The 17,418-nt window shown below is 38.0% G+C and overlaps 1 long non-coding RNA gene across 1 annotated transcript in view; it reads right to left on the bottom strand.

Moving 5' to 3' along the window:
• The window catches only part of LOC122745534, a 372,633-nt gene that overhangs the window by 232,590 nt on the left and 122,625 nt on the right, over positions 1 to 17,418 (bottom strand). The window contains exon 4 of the long non-coding RNA XR_006355472.1: positions 11,377 to 11,590. This is a non-coding gene — a long non-coding RNA (uncharacterized LOC122745534). The remainder of the gene's footprint in view (positions 1 to 11,376; positions 11,591 to 17,418) is intronic.

Below are 17,418 nucleotides of genomic sequence, written 5' to 3'. Positions count from 1 at the left end.
TTATGTACACATGAGTAAAGCAGAAAAGAAATTCTTAAGAAGAACATTCACAGAAATGATGCTATAATCTGAAGTACTCAGAGATAGTGTGAAGGGTAAATGGTCCTTTGACCCCAAGCTGACATAGCCTGTAAAGCCAAGCATCAGTCTGAGAAGATTTTGTCATCAGGTTATAATTCAGAATGATTGACAAAAGCAAATCATCATTTTAACCAGGGTCTGTGTAGGAGGTTAGAATAAGCTTTTAAAAAGAACAAAGAAAAATAAAAGAGAGTTAATGAAACATTTATAGAATACATAGGGGGAAAAAAGCAAAAGGAAGCTCCAAAAGAGACAAATGATTAGGACAGTACTGGATTTACAATGTTGAATTTATTGTATCCTTTAAAAAGAAAACAAGCCATGTGTAATTAAGATTCAAGGTTTCACATGCAATTTTTCCTATTTTTCATATATTGAAATGATCACATTTCTGGATGACTATCAAGTTCATAATTTAGAAAATGAGGAAAAAATTAAAATAAAATTCTGATTAGCTCTCTGGGGAGGGGGAAATGAAGAAAATTAGTTGGTTTTCATGTTTGACCTAAAAAAATCTTCTTTAATATTTAATGTTTTCTGAATTTAATTTAATTCAAAAAACATTTATTAAATCACCATTCTGTACCAGGCCCCATGTTAAGTCCTAGGAATGCAAGGTAAGGGGAAAAAAGGGAATAATTCCTGCTTTCAAGGATTTGATTCCTTAAACTTGTGTTTTTAATAAAATGATAGATACACGGTAGGTATTCAACAAATAAACTTTATTAAAAAGGGCATATTTTTATATAAATGAAGTACCACTGTATTGAATATCATACGGAGCCCACACTTTACAACTGGAGCAGCATGACCGAATCATCACTACCCAGAAGCAATATATCTAAATTGCACGGGCAACCTTTCAAGGACTGAATGAGCTCCTTATAGGTCAAAACTGCAAAAACAACACAGAGAATATATGGCAACCCCTAATATGAAAGTAAAATTCTTCTGGGGATATACACAAACAGGAAATAATTTAGAAAGAAAGAAATGTGCATTTGAATTCAAATGAAAAAGACCCCCAAGTTTGGAGCTGGAATATCTGGGTTCGAATTTCAGTTCTGTTACTTAATGTTTGCGTGACATTGAACAAGTCATTTAGTCTCTCTGGGCCTCAGCTTTCTCATATGTAAATCTAGGCTTAGGCTAGATGACCTCAGATCTCTTCTAGTTCTGAATCCCAAGATCCTTTGAGCCTATTAATTGATTTATTTGATTAACTGTCATTCAACAGACATTTAAGTGCTCACAATGTGAAATGCTCACATATACATTATGGACAGCTATGTGGCACAATGGATAGAGCATTGGACCTAGAGTCTGGAAAGACTCATCTCTGTGATGTCAAATCTGTGATCCTCAGTTTCCTCATCTGTAATAGGAGTTCCAATATCCTTGCCAAGAAAATTCCAAAAGGGATCACGAAGAGTTGGACATAACTGAAAAAACAATTAAACAAGAATATATATGGGGCTCAGTGGATAAAGCACCAGCCCTGGATTCAGGAGGACCTGAGTTCAAATCCAACCTCAGACACTTGACACTTACTAGCTGTGAGACCTTGGAGAAGTCACTTAACCCTCACTGCTCAGGAAAAAAACCCCAAAAGAACCAAAAAAAAGAATATATATGGAGGTGTATGTTTTAATGACCTCATGTTCTTCAAAAGGATGTGTTTCTTATCTATGTGATTATAACATTTCATACCCTCTTGAGGCTTCAGTTTTCTTGGTCTATAAAGAAGGGATACATAAACTTAGATGCTTCAAAGCAAAGAAATGGCACAGATAATCTCAATGTATTACTTCATTCCTTCAATAAACATTTCTTTTGGGGGAGGAGTGGGGGCAATTAGGGTTAAGTGACTTGCCCAGGGTCACACAGCTAGTGTCAAGTGTCTGAAGTCGGATTTGAACTCAGGACCTCCTGAATTCAGGGCCAGTGCTCTAGCCACCCAGCTGCCCCTCAGTAAACATTTCTTCAGTGCCTACTGCATTCCAAGTTCTTTTCTAGGTTCTGGGGATACAGACAAAAAAAAAAACGGCCCTCAAAGAACTTAAATTCTATTTAGAGAAAACAACATAAACACAGGAAAGTAAATGCAAAATACATAAAATGTAATTTCCAGGGAAAGAACACTCATGAGTAGCGGGACCAGTATATGGGGGGGGGGGCAGGAGAAGAGCGGGGAGAAGGGGGCAGTGCGCACAAGGGTGCTTTAGCTGAGACATGAAGGAAACTGCAGATCCCAGAAGTCAGAAAGTCAGAGGTGAGAGTGCTTGCTAAAAATAGGGAATAGTCTTTGTTGTTGCATGGAGATGGAATATGGAAGACTATGTGTGGAGAATAGCAAAGTAATCTAGTTCCATTCTAAACCAAGTCTTTAGAAGGTATAACTTGCCACAAGCCTACAAAGGTAGGCTGGAATCAGGTCGTGAAGGATTTTCATGCCAAAGAACAGAAAGAGAGTAGAGAGTATGACTCAAGTTTCTTAGTGGGAAAATAACGTGGTCAGAACTTTGTTATTTACTCTGTAGCTCTGAAATGGACAAAGAGGGACCTGAAGTGAAGTTATTACAGTAATCCAGAGCAACTGTGAGAAGGATGTGAAATAGGGTGATTGTGGAATTAGTAGAGAAAAGGAAGTGGATGTGAGAGACATTGTGGAGGTAGAATTGACACATCTTGGCAACTTGTTGGGGATTCTATTTTTAAGCTCCCTGACTGATTCTATTTAAGCAACTTATTGGTCCTCAAACTTTTTGGTCTGTATACCTTTTTACACCCCTAAAAATTATTGTGTATCCCAAAGAGCATTTGTTTATGTTGGTTGGATCTATTGTTATTTACCATATTTGAAATGAAAACTGATCAATTTTTAAAATAGTTTTTCATTAAAATTAGCATATTATATGATAACAATATGTTTTATTAAAAATAATTATTTTCCATAACCAAAAATAATTAATGGGAAGAATGGCATTGATTTATGTATTTTTGCGAGTCTCTTTTAATGTATGGCTTAAGAGAAGACAGTGGATTATCATTTCTTCTGCATTTAATATGTTGTGATATATTATTTCAGTTGAAGTATATGGAAGAAATCTGGCCTTACATAGACATGAAGTTGGAAAAGGTTGCAATTATTTTTTCTTTCTTTCTTTTTTTTTTGTGAGGTAATTGGGGTTAAGTGATTTGCCCAGAGTTACGCAACTAGTAAGTGTCAAGTGTCTGAGGCTAGATTTGAACTCAGATCCTCCTGACTCCAGGGCCAGTGCTCTATCCACTGTGCCACCTAGGTGCCCCAGGTTGGAAATTTTTAATAGGAAAATAATATATTTGCTTATTAGGAAAATAGTTTTGACTTTATAAGTTATAAAATAATCTTGGGTACCCCAGGGGCCTGTGGACCACACTTTGAGAATCATTGGCCTAAACAAACATGAAGTAGAATCACATGAATTAAACATTCTTTTATTTAACTTCTTTTAAAAGGTGTTCTGTTTTCAAGAGGATTTTTAAGTATGCAAAGGGGATGGCTCAGAAGTATTAAAATGACTCTGGCAAGAGGTTATGAGGGATTAGCAAGGGCTAAATAATAAAAGTGAAATTAAACTCCTAATTAAAGAAAAACTATCATGGGAATGTCATGCTACAAATACAACTGATTTCTCCAATCCAATTGAACTATTGTTTATTAAACATAGTGGCATTCCATTATAAAGAATATTTAGGGTGAGCCACAAAGAAGATAACATGAAAGAGAAGAAACAAAATGTCTAGCATATGTTCTGCTGGCATAAATTAAAATCAGTTTCTACATAGCAGTTAGAAATGAAAAAAGACCTGTGGCAGCACTGTATTCTATCCCCTAGGTGAGAAAAAAAATGGTTCAGTTAAACCTTGTTTGAGAACAGTGAAGTATTGTGATGAGGTTCAAAGACCTTTAAAGAATATTGCAGGTACTCCCTGAAAATATGAGCAATCTCAGAAGCAGATCAATATTTTTAAGGCAGCTCAGAAACTTCCACACCTGACCCATAGTCCCTAGATTGATAGAGATATTAGCTTATACCAAGCATTGAGTTATCTTGAACCTTGTTCTAATGTAGACAGCATATTGTTTCAAGTAGAATTTAGAGATCAAAGTCCATACTGTTAGTTAAAGCAATGAAAGTAGAGCCTAGTGTTTTACACATAAATTCATCTTCATATTAGATTATACAACTGGATCACACTTTTTTAAAAGGGTAACATTTTTCTATTAAGGAAAAAACTATTCATTTTGTTCAGATACTGACACAAAGAGAATTCAAAGGAAACCAATGAATAGTATGGCTTACTAATAAGCACATATGGCTTGGATTTTATTACTGGCTCTGCTACCTTGACCTTAACTTCTCTTGGCCTCAGGTTCTTCATCTGCAAAATGAGAAGTTTGGATTAGATGATCTCTGAAGTCTCCTTCAGCTCTAATACTTCCTACAATTCTCTGTGAAATCAATAGTAGTAAAGCTAAAGGGAATCCACCTCATGCATTTGTTGTTATCATTCTCCATCTTAAAGAATTCTTGATTCTCTCTTCAATTTTACCTGAGGCCAATGCAATAGCAAGGAAAAAGACACAAGAATACCCTGTACTTTTCTTTCAAGAAACTCAATGTGCTATTTGGAAAATCCCACACTCTCAGGTAGATGTTAAGCTTTACTTTATCCCATTCTTTCTGTTTTTCAATAGTCTTCACTTCTGAAGGCTTTGCAGAACTAGCACATAAGAATCCGTCTTGTAAAAAGGAAGCATTAATTTATTCTTTGGACATTCACACTCTCAGCAACAAAAGTCTACTCTCCCATATATGTGTGTACACGTGGAAGAGTATGCCCCAGACTTTTGGAGCACAGTTTTGTACCAACTCTTCTTAATACACCACCTTAGTAAATGCTGTCCAGTGGCTGATTGAAATGGGAAGAACATTGGTGCAGGTTTATAAGCAACAGTACTAGAAACCCAGAGTCTCAGGCTTACTCCTGTAATCCCAAGTGAGAATAGTCAACTCATCTTCTTGGCACCTTCAAATCACAAGTTGGAGTGTAGGTTGGGGCATGTCCTCAGAAGAAGTGCTACAGTAGTAAGAATAGTTGACATGCTCTGTCCACTGCCAACCACACATTTAGTCTTAAAGCCCTTGCATTTCATCATCTATCATGAATAACACACTGAAAGAATCTTCTATAAGGTCACCAATGACCCCCTTATCAATTAATTCAGTTGACTCTTTTTTATCCTTATGTGACTGGAACTGTAAGTGCCATTTGACAGTGTCAACCACCATCAATTTTCTGGATTTGTTCTCCACTCCTTTGTATTCTGTGAAAATCTTCTTCCTTGATTCTTCTTTCTTTCTAACTACACCTTTCCAGCGATTACTAGTTTATCATTATCCTCCTGACACCTAACTGTGGGAGTCATACAAGGTTCTACTTGAGGCTCTTTTCTCTCTTTATTCTATCCCTTGGCAATCTCAGCTATACCCCCTAGCTTGTATTATCATGTTTCCCTCATAAATCTATACATCCAGCCCTTACCTTTCACCTGAGTTCCAATCTCATATTTCTAACTGCCTGTCAGGGACAGGAATCAAAATAATATGGTGTCGCCAATAGAAACAGAGATGTTGAGAGGAAGTAGGTTGAGAGGAGAAAATGGTAAGTGCAGTGTTAGACATTTCTAGGTGCCTTGCAGACATCTCAAACTCAGTGTCTAAAACTGAACTCATCTTCCCCTAAGATTGTTCCTCCTCTTAACTTCTCTATTTCCACTGTAGCACCACCATCAGCCAAGATACTGAAGGTTAACACAACAGGCATCATTACCTCTTAGCTCTCTTTCAACTTTCCACTTTCAGTTAGATGCTGAGTCTTAGTGATTCTACCTCCAATAACAAATCTTGAATCTATCCCTTCCTCTCTAATTACGGTATCACTGTCCTGGTTTAGGCTTTAAAGTTTCTCACCTAGAAAGTCTTCCTGCATTCACTGTTTCCCTTATTCAATCTATCTTTCACATAACTGCCAAAATTGTTGTTGTGGTTGTTGTTGTTTGTCCTTCCTGCTCAAAGAAGACCAATGACATCAATATGGTAATTTATTGACTTGTAAGTGAATTGGATTTAAGTGAAGCAGAGCTGTGCAAAGAAATCAGCCTCACTTTCTTCTCCAGAGCCTTCTGGGTCCAATGGCAAGATAGACATCAGGATGACCAGTTGACCCCAGATGGAGGGAGAGATCTTGGCCTTTTTAAGCTAAGGTCTTTCCCAGATCTGTTTGTCTAAAGCAACACCTATTCAGTGATTAAGGCTAGGAAGTAATATTCTTAAGGAACTAATCAGACCATATCACACCATTCTCCTCTCCCCATTCCATCTCTGCCCTGGTTAAAAATCTTCAGTAAAACAACAACAACAACAAATGACCTAATTGAGTGATTTCCTATATCCTTCACGTATGAGCACATATGAGCTCCTTAGCCTGGCATCTGAGGTCCTCAACAGTGACTCCAACCTACTTTACCAGTCTTCTTTCACAGTACTTCCTCTTTATAACTAGGTTGTGAGGATGCAATCATATAATGTTATAGCAGCTAAGGATTTGGGCAGGTAGGTGTCATGGTAGATAGAGAGGTGGGCCTGGATTCCAGAAGACTCCTCTTCCAGAGTTAAAATCCAACCTCTGACACTTTTTAGCTGTGTGACACTGGAGAAATCATTTAACCCATTTACTTGTTTCCTCATCTGTAAAAGGAGCAAGAGAAAGAAATGGCAAATCACTCCAGTATCCTTGCCAAAAAAAACCCAACAACAAAAAACAAAAGCAACAAAAAATAGGGTCACAAAGAGTTGGACAAGACTGAAAAAAAAATGACTAAACAACAAAAAGCAAAGAACTTACATCTGTCTGAAGAAAGTAGTATCACCTATATCTGATTGCCTGCCACCTCAGGGAGAGGAGAGGAAGGGAGGGAGGAAGGGAGGGATAGAATTTGGAACTCAAAACTTTCAATAAAAATATTTATTAAAAATGATTGAAAAGGTAAATGGAAAAAATATTATATAAGTATAAGCATGTTTAATACTCAAAAAAGAGATGGAGCAATAGGTTCAACAGTGAATCTTAAACAAGACATGTTAGATATGGGGTTAATGCCAGGGCCTGTTAGTTCAGGTTCAATGCTGGCATGAAATGAAGCACTCACAAGTCACTGAAACAAAAGATTTACTTTGCAACAAGATAAGCCACAAGGAAACAGTGGCACTTAAGTTTCTCTGAAGGGATCTCTCTCACCTTTATATGGGCAGGGTATAATGACTCACTTGCATGGTCTTCAGAAATCTGCCAAATTTAAAGGGCTCCAACAACACATGAGTGGAACTTTTTATGCCCTCAGGTGACCAGGAAGTTTAATCAAGAGAAGAAGGGGCCAATTAAATCCCAGGGACAGTTTTATTGCCTGTTAGGGAAAGCTTGTCCCTGTCTTGAAGAGAGAGGAAGTCTTAGGCCTACAACAGACTATGCTAATGCAGTTATAATGAGGATAAAGGACAGAGGTGTTTCACTCTGAGTGACAACTAAGGGACAGTCACTGGCTAGTATTATAGAAATGAAAGGATAGAGGGATGTCTTTTTGAATTAGAAAAAATGTTCTCAATCCCTACTGACTAGAGAAATGCAAATTAAAACTATTCTGAATTACCACATCACACCTATCCAATTGGCTAATGTGACAAAAAAAGGAAATTATAAATGTTGAAGAAGATGTGAGAAAATTGGAACACTCATGCACTGCTGGTGGAGCTGTGAACTGATCCAACCATTCTGGAGAGCAATTTGGAGCCATCCCCCAAAGGCTAAAAGCTGTGCATCCTCTTTGACCCAGCAGTACCACCACTAGGTCTATATACCAGAGATATCATAAAAAGGGAAAAGGATACACATGTACAAAAATATTCATAGCTGTTCTTTTTGTGGTAGCTAAGAATTAGAAATTAAGGGAATGCTCATCAATTGGGAAACGACTAAACACGTTGTGGCATATGAATGTAATGGAATATTATTGTGCTGTAAGAAATGATAAGCAGATAGATTTCAGAAAAGCCTGGAAAGACTTACATGAATTGTTGCTGAATGAAATGAGTAGAACCAAGAGAACATTGTACACAGTATCAACAATATTTTGTGGTGACCAATTGTGATAGAATTAACTCTTCTCAGAAATAAAATGATCCAAGAAAATGACAAAAGTCTTATACTGGGGGCAGCTAGGTGGCGCAGTGGATAGAGCACCAGCCCTGATATCAAGAAGACCTGAGTTAAAATCTGGCCTCAGACACTTGACACATACTAGCTGTGTGACCCTGGGCAAGTCATTTAACCCCAATTGCCTCACAGAAAGAAAGAAAGAAAGAAAGAAAGAAAGAAAGAAAGAAAGAAAGAAAGAAAGAAAGAAAGAAAGAAAGAAAGAAAGAAAGAAAGAAAGAAAGAAAGTTAACTGTGATTTAAGGAAAAAGATATCTAAAGAAAACTCTTACAGTGGAAAATTCTCTCCACATTCAGAAAAAGAAGTATGGACTCAGAATACAGACTGAAGCATACTATTTTCACTTTTGTTGGTTTTTTTTTTTTGTTATTGTTCTTGTTTATTCTTTCTTGCATTTTTTCTCCTTTTGTTCTGATTAATGTGGAAATGCATTCAACTTGATAGTAATGTATAATCTATATCAAACTTCTTGCTGATCTGGGGTGGGGGCAAAGAAGGAGAAAGAGAAAAATTTGTAAATCAAAAATATCTTTGCATGTAATTGAGAATAATTTTTTAAAATTTTAAATTTTTTAAAAAGAAAGAAATCCTGTATCCCAGAGAGGAATTGGAACTGGAACCATGAATCCATAGCAAGTCCAATCCAATTCCTGAGCTGCTTGATATAGTGGAAAAAGCATTAGGTTTAGGGTCAGAAAACTTTGGTTTAAATCCCAGGTTTCCTCCTGGTGTCACCCCAGGACAGTCATTTCATCTCTCTGGGCTTCCATTCTCTCATATGGAAAATGAAGAAGGTAGTCTAGATGAGGCACCTCAGCAAGGCACAATGAATGCAGAGAAGGAGAAGCATATAGCATTTGTGCTTTATGGTTCTTGAGGATTCAGCAAGTGTCTGCTATTCTGATTACTACTATTATTATTATTAGTTACAAGTACAACTCATTCCATGTTGTTTACATCGCTAATGACTGGTTAATGCAATGATCAGCTGATACTTCAGCTGTTTCTCTTTTCCTGAACCCAGCACCAGCCTCCCCAAACTGGAGGGCAGGTGACTTGACAGATTGTTGACACTCAATAATTACTTGATATTTTTTAAAGGAAATGAATTAGAGGGGGTGTTATGTCAGTGATAACCACATTTCTACTGAAATACATGCTCTCTGCTTCCCACACATTTCCCATCACCCTTCCCCCAGGAATTTTCTTTCTCTTCTCTATCTTCCCCCATCTTTCTTACCCCATATTGTTCTTAATAAAACTGGGTCTTTTCACATAGACCACAGCCCTCCAGGGGCATGTTGTTCCTGTCTGCTGAAATGCTACAGTGATAAGCACTATATGAATAATTAGGGATGGTAGGCCATGTGTGTAGGGTGTTGTCAATATGCTAATGAAACTCAGCTTAACTTCTACCTTTTCTTAGAATTCTGACAAATTGTCATCTTTTTTGCTTTCCTAAAGCTGTGATAAGGGAGTAGATGAAAACTAACTCTCAGGTTTAACTCTCATAAAACAAAGTTCTCTATAGTGGCTACACTAACAAAACATATTTTTGGATCAATTAAGTTCAGTCCTTTGATCCAATTCAGCAAACATCGATTAAATGTCTACTGTGTGCAGAACATTATAAGTTTAACCAAAGTGCAGATGATACCTTCAACTGACAGGCAGGTCAGTTACATATACAATTCACTCTAACACAAAAGTATGCACAAGAAAGGTGAATATGAGTGACACTTGAGGGTAAGGAGGAAAAGATAAATAGTAATGAAGAGGAAGAGGTGAGAACAATAGAAGGTTTTATAGAAGATGTGGGATGCAAATTTAGTTTAGTTTAGTTTTGTTTGTTTTGTTTTGGTGAGGCAATTGGGGTTAAGTGACTTGCCCAGGGTCACACAGCTAGCTAGTATCAGGTGTCTGAGACCAGATTTGAACTCAGGTCCTCCTGACTCCAGGGCCAGTGCTCTATCCACTGTACCACCTAGCTGCCCCCTTCAAATTTGGTTTTAAAGGACGAGTAGGAGATGGACAGTTAGGTGGAATAGTGGATAGAGCACCAAGACTAGACTCAGGAAAACCTGAGTCAAATCCAGTCTGAGACACTTACCAACTATGTGAACCTGGACAAGTCACTTAACCCTATTTACTTCAGTTCCTCACCTATAAAATGAGCTGGAGAATGAAATAGAGTATCTCTGCCAAGAAACCCCCAAATGGGAACATGAAGAGTTGAACATAACTAAATGACAAAAACAGGAGTCAAGAGGGAGGAAGGCAAGATTCAATTCGATTAAAGCCTTTAGAATTCTAGACATAGGAATTATCATGATAAAAGGCACAAAGGCAAGAAGTCACAGAACAAGTACAAAGGACCATGAGTTTCACTGGAATATAGGCTGTGGAAGGGGGTATGAGTAATATAGCATGGTACCAGATTGTGAAGAGCCCTACCTAAATACCAGGCAAAAGAATTTGAGTTTCATTGTAAGTAGTACAGTCATTTAAAGGTTTTAAGCAGAGGAAAAACATGACCAGATCTATTAATAAAGAAGCAATTTCTAATGGGGTAAGGATGGTTTGGAGGAAGAGAAAGTGAAGGTGAAGATACCTCTTGGTCCATAGTTGAGAGAAATGGTAACAAGAGTCTATGTTTGAGTTATGGCAACAGGCTCAAAGACATATTTTTCCTGCCCACGTTTGTGAGTTTTTTGGAACAACAACAACAAAAAAAGTCTATATAGTATGTCTCTTACACAGAGGGTCAAGAAAACCTTAGTTTGAATCCTGCCTCTGGTACTTACGGCCTATGTGATCCTTGGAAGATTACACTTGAAGCCTCATTTTCTTTATCTATACAATGGGGGAAAATAGTGATCAAAGTATTTATTTTGTAGGGTTTCTGTGAGGTTCAAACCAGATTATGTAAGTAAAGCATTTTGCAAATTTTAAAGTCCTCTAAAAATGTCCATTCTTACCATTATTATTCACTTTAAACAAAATAAAATGATCTGTCCATGAGTCATTCATCTTCCCAAAAATGGAGGAGTTGGTTGAATGGAGTCAAAACCATGGTAGGAATAGGAGCAGCTGTGCAGAATTAGGAGTGAAGGAAGCCTGGAATAGCACAAGGGTGATACAGGACTGCCTCTTCATCCACCCCTTCCAAGACGATTCCTAGGTGAGGGATACCTAAGGGGAAAAGAACATATAGATTTTTATCCACAGTCAGACCCATGTTTCATCAAGCAGAAAAGGGACAGCACAGAAAAAGCAGTTGACTAGAAATCAAGACATCTTGGTTCCACTGCTGATTAGACATTAACCTGCTGCATGATCTGGAACCTGCTGTGTGATGTCAAACAAGTCATTCCATCTCTGTGGACCTCCATTTCCAGTCTTTAAAATGAAAGGGTTAGACTCAATTATCTTGAAGATTTCCTTCCTCTTGGTTAGACACAGTCATCCAGAGGTAACTCTTTAGGAATCAGTGGCTTATCATTAGCATTTCGCTCCTTCCCTTTCTGACACATTCTCTTCCACGTCAATCAGAACCTCAATGCTGGTCTAAATCCCCTACACTACAGCATCCCTCAAAAATGGTCCATGCCCCCAAATGGTTCCATGCCATGACAAATAGTCGTTTCATTAGCTGTTGCCTCTCTTAGAGGCTGAGAAATTAACATTCTGGTTCTCTACTTATGAAGTGATGATAGCCTTATCCCCTTCCTTATTATGTTTTCATTTTAAACATCTCTCTCATGGGAACAATGTAAGTCAATATTCTTAGTATATGGTATGAGGAAGAGAAGGTACCACAAGTCAGAGTCCAACCTCAGTCTCCCTAACCTGTTTTTATTCTTCATAGTGTATTTCTTCACTATTTTCCTGATCCCAGAGGTTTTCTAAAAACTCCTGTTGTATTGTTTTTCATCACAGTTCTCCTGGCAGCAGCAAATGGACCACATTTTGGGGAGTCTTGGGTAGAACAGCAGAGTCTATTTTGTCTACATGGGTCATTTATAAACAGTGTACATCCAAGAAATAGACTGCCAAGGTGGGACAGGGTTCCTTTCATGCACCAGGCTCAACAAAGTCTCCTACAGCCAGGCACCAAGGAAGCAATTCCAGGCATGACAGCCCAAAGTTGTTTCCTCTTCTACAGAAGAAAAAAAAATCTTAGTCCAAGGGACACAAAGCAAATAACCACTTGTCCCCTCAAGTAGTCCATCCCAGAAATATAGCAAGAAGCTCCCACATCATGCAAATTTTAAAATAAATTTTAAAGTAATTAGATAAATGGGAGAAAGGGAAAGCATCTGAATATCTTAAACATATTACCAGTCTTGAGTATGTCTTTCTCAATTCCATTTTTTCCATTACTTTATTCATGAGGTGGCATGTTTTTATCACTCTAGGCTCAGTACTAATGTCCTTGCTATCTCTGCTCTAAAAAGTTTCTATGCTCTTTGTAATATATGATAATTCTCTTTTTAATTTATAGGGTGCCATGTATTATTCATTGATGAGTCTTGGCTCATGCTACAGATTCTATGTAATTTTCCACATATCATAAATGGTCATTTAAATTGAAATAAAATAAGATTCAGCTGGTTCAAATTCACCATATCTGATGAATTATTCTCTCATTTCAAAATAATTTTCTGACCACTTAACATTATCATTTATGAAAAAAATTATTTCTTCAGGTCCCTTATAAGTAACAAGTACACATGACAGTATTTTATCCAAAAAAGATGCCTCTGGGAAGCCTGAAAATTGGTCAAGATAATGGACAAGAAGAATTTTGAAGCAAAATATTGGATTCATATTATTCACAAAATGGTCCATTAAGGAGCCACAGTATAATAGATACAGTATATAGTACAAGGAAGCATATATTCTGCCCTCTTTTGTTTTCAGTTACAAATCCTTTGTTAAAAAAATGAACAAGCTAAGCTTTCCATGCAAAGTGGGCAGCATCTCATGTGCATCTAGCTTTTCTTGAAATTCTCTTTTCATTTTTCTTCATCATGCATACCCACTTTATCTGAATAACAGATTCCATGCTAAATTCTCTGACCTTTCCAGGGAACTTTCTTCCTTTAAAAGCAAACACATACCTCCCACTAAGGGCAATGAAAACTGAATGTCAATAATGAAGGGCATCATTTAGCCTGAGAGTAGCTTGGGGACATTTAAAGACAGATTTCATCTACAGGAGGGTGATTGCTCTCTGGAAGAAGACAGGTAAGCATTAATTTACCCAACCCCAAATTCAGAAGAATAACAATTTAACAGACACTAGAGGGTACTTTGAAATTCTATAACCATGCCCCTTTTGGGGGCTTAGGAAAAAAATATATATTGTTCTATAAAGTAATTTTGCTGCATTTTACTTCTATTGCTAGTTGGTGGTGATTTTCAGTCATTTCAGTCATGTCTGACTCTTGATGACCACATTTGGGGTTTTCTTGGTAAAAAAAAAAATATTGGAGTTGTTCACTATTTCCTTCTCTAGCTCATTTTACAAATGAGAAAACTAGTGGCACCTAGGTGGTGCAGCAGATAGAGAACCAGCCTTGGAGTCAGGAGGACCTGAGTTCAAATGAGGCCTCAGACACTTGACACTTACTAGCTGTGTGACCCTGGACAAGTCACTTAACCCCAATTGCCTCACCAAAAAAAAAAATGAGAAAACTGAAGCAGGAGAGTTACATAACTGTTCTAGGGACACACAGGTAGCAATTTGTCTGAGGCTGGATTTGAACTTAGTTCTTTCTGATTCTAGGCCTGACACTCTATCCACTGCTCTACCTAGCTGTCCACTTGTGCTACTATCAGTTACATAAGAAATAGATGAACATTTGTGTATAAATATACTTCTGTGATCAAATGAAATGAGATAATTAATCTACTACTAGATTAATTAGGAGAAGCATTCCCACCACCACCCCCATTCCTAGTTCAACACTTAGCCTAACCTCTGCTCCCTCAAATCCACTATAGTTGGAAGCTACTGAGCAGAAAAAGAACCTAATTTCAACCCTTCTGCCACAACTAGAAGTTCTCATCAATTTTCTGATGCACTAAACCACAGCACAGATTTTGCCTATAAAAAACCAACTGCTATCTTGTTTTTAGGCCACCTCTTTTTTCTTGGAAAAAACATTCTCTTTTATTACTTTATTTTTGTGTGTGTGATGATCCTCATGATTCTCATCAATGGTTGTGACAGCACAGTGGTCACAGGATAGAAAGAGCAATCAAAGACCTGGGTTCTAGTCTTCAGCACTGCCTCAAACTGGCTGTGAGACCTTGGGCAAGTCATTCAATGGGTAGACCTTAATTTCTGAGTCTACGTAATTATCTCCAAGATATTTCTAACTCACAAAAAAGGATGAGAAGGAGGAGGAGGAGAAGAAGATGATGATGAAGATGAAGAAGATTTAAAGTTTTTATGATCTCCTCCTGCCTAGTGTTGACCATAAAATATTTGGTTGAAGGATCTGTTTAGTTTGGAGAACAGAAGACATAAAGAGGTATATGAGTTTTCTTCAGTTATTTAAAGATCTACTATTTGCACTAGAGATTAAACTTGTTTAGGTTGGGTCCAGAAGATAGTATTTGGAATAATGGATAGAAGATACAGAGAAAAATGTGCTCCAATGTAAGTAAAATAGGGACACATTAGGTCACATTTCACAGATGATTTCTGACTTGCTTCAACATCAGTGAAGACGGAGGCAAAGGAAGCCAGGATGGCATCAGGGTATGCGATGTTGAAAAGATGTTAAAAGTAAGTAGTGGAGGAAACATACAGAAAGAGGAGTCCTACAGCCTTCCAGAGCTGCTATAGACAGAGCACTACATTAGAACATTCTAATACTGCTGGGTGCCAAGTTGCATGCTTGTGGTCCTAGCTACTGGAAGCTTGAGCACAAGAGTTCTGAGCTGCAACAGACTTAAGTGATTGGTGCTGGCAAAAAGTCTGGCACCAATTTGATGTGCCCCAGGAACCATGGGGTTAACAGGCTGCCTACCAAGGGATGAATCAGCCCCAACAAGAAATGGAGCAGGTTAAAGCTCCACTGCCAATCAGTAGTGGGATCAGGCCACAATTGATCTCTGCCTTTCTAGCCTGGATGAAATGAACCTAGTCTCAAAATACAAACCAACAAAAAATATTCTGATGTTGCAGGTTTCAGGAATACCTTATCCTGATGCAGCAACCTATTCTTGTAGCATGGAAACCTGAGAGACAGACTCCACACAGAGGGAACTGGCAGCCCAGAGTCAGACCTCAGGAAGCCTTAAGGGGCTACAATTTCTATCATCTGAGATACCTGCACTAACAATTGAGAACTTGCAGAGATGAAATAGGAGAATGACTAAAAGTTTCTATACTTTATCCAAACACATTCTGTGGGATAGTTTCCCCATCCCCTTCTAAATTTTCTGTATGAGACTTCCATATCTAGCATCTTAGGAAATATAGAAGAGTATATCTACTCATATATGAGGATAGAAGACAATCACACTGCTTGATGACATCTTTTTATTTGTATAGGTGTTGTTGTTGTTGTTGTTGTGGTTGTGGTTGTGGTTGTAGTTGTGGTTGTGGTTTTGGCAGGAAAATGAGGGCTAAGTGACTTGCCCAGGGTCACATGGTTAGTAAGTGTCAAGTGTCTTGAGGCCAGATTTAAACTTATGTCCTTCTGAGTCCAGGGCTGGTGTTTTATCCACTGAACCACCTCGCTGCCCCTGTATAGTTTTTAATGTCTCAATGAAATACTCAACTATAGAACCCTTGGGCAGCTAGGTGGCTCAGTGGATGGACAAAGCAAGTATTTATTAAATTAGGGTTTTTTATATCTACCTGTTATCTGCTATTTATCTAATCTTTCTTGTTAGAGACATCCATATTTGGGGTAGCTAAGTGGCACAGTGGATGGAGCAAGAAGACCTGAGTTGGAGAAAGAAATGGCAAACCACTCCAGTATCTTTGCCAAGAAAATCTCAAATGGGGACACAAAGAGTCAGACACAACCAAAATAACCGAACACCAGGTTGGATTTATAGCTTTGGGGTAGTTTATGATGAAGAGAGTGACCTTGATTAGGAGCTGGACCATGATATACATAGATGTTTACTTAAAACAACCACAAGAAAACTTGGAAGCATGATAAGAGGCTCCAGACTCAGAATTCTCAAAGAATGTCAGGGATCCAACTGTCACATTTTTGTGTGTTTGTTTGTTTGTGAGACAATGAGGGTTAAGTGACTTTCCCAGGGTCACACAGCTAGTAAGTGTCAAGTGTCTGAAGCTGGATTTGAACTCAGGTCCTTCTCAATCCAGGGCCAGTGCTTTATCCACTGTGCCACCTAGCTGTACTCCACATTTTTTTAATCCCAACAATTAGAGCTATGTAAAAGTGAATTTGACTCTCCTGGTGAGTAGTGAGTTATCAGGGAGGTCTTCAACAAAAGGCCAAATGATCATATATTTATTATGTTGTAGAAAAAAAATCTTGCTTCAGACATAGGTTTAAATAGTTGGCCTCTGAGTCCCTCCCAGAGGTATTTATTCAACTATTAACTCCCCTTCACATATTCTACATTGTAGCCAAACTAAAGTTTTCTCCAAGTCTTTGTTTTAATCCTGCCTTCTCTCTCATTTCAGAGCCTTTGTTCACACTATCCCCCATGCCTAAAATGGACCTTCCCATCTTTTCCCATTGAAATCCTCTACCTTCAAAGCCCAATTCACTTGCCACTGCTTCCATGAAATCTTTCCTAAGCACCAACCCATGACTTGGGGGAGAAAGGGGAGAAGGGAGGTCTCACTCCTCAAATGTCACATAGCACTTTGTCTAGACCTCTCCTATGCATTTATTTCACTCTCCCTTGAATCATTGTTATTTATGTACTTATTCTCCCCTTCCACAATACAGTATATATGGTAACCATATTTGCAGCCTCTAAATTTTTGACTTCTTAACACCCCTCTTCACCTGATT

This window comes from Dromiciops gliroides, chromosome 3, assembly GCF_019393635.1.
Source record: "Dromiciops gliroides isolate mDroGli1 chromosome 3, mDroGli1.pri, whole genome shotgun sequence".
Classification (NCBI taxonomy): Eukaryota; Metazoa; Chordata; class Mammalia; order Microbiotheria; family Microbiotheriidae; genus Dromiciops; species Dromiciops gliroides.
This window is presented reverse-complemented; position numbering and strand designations above follow the sequence as displayed.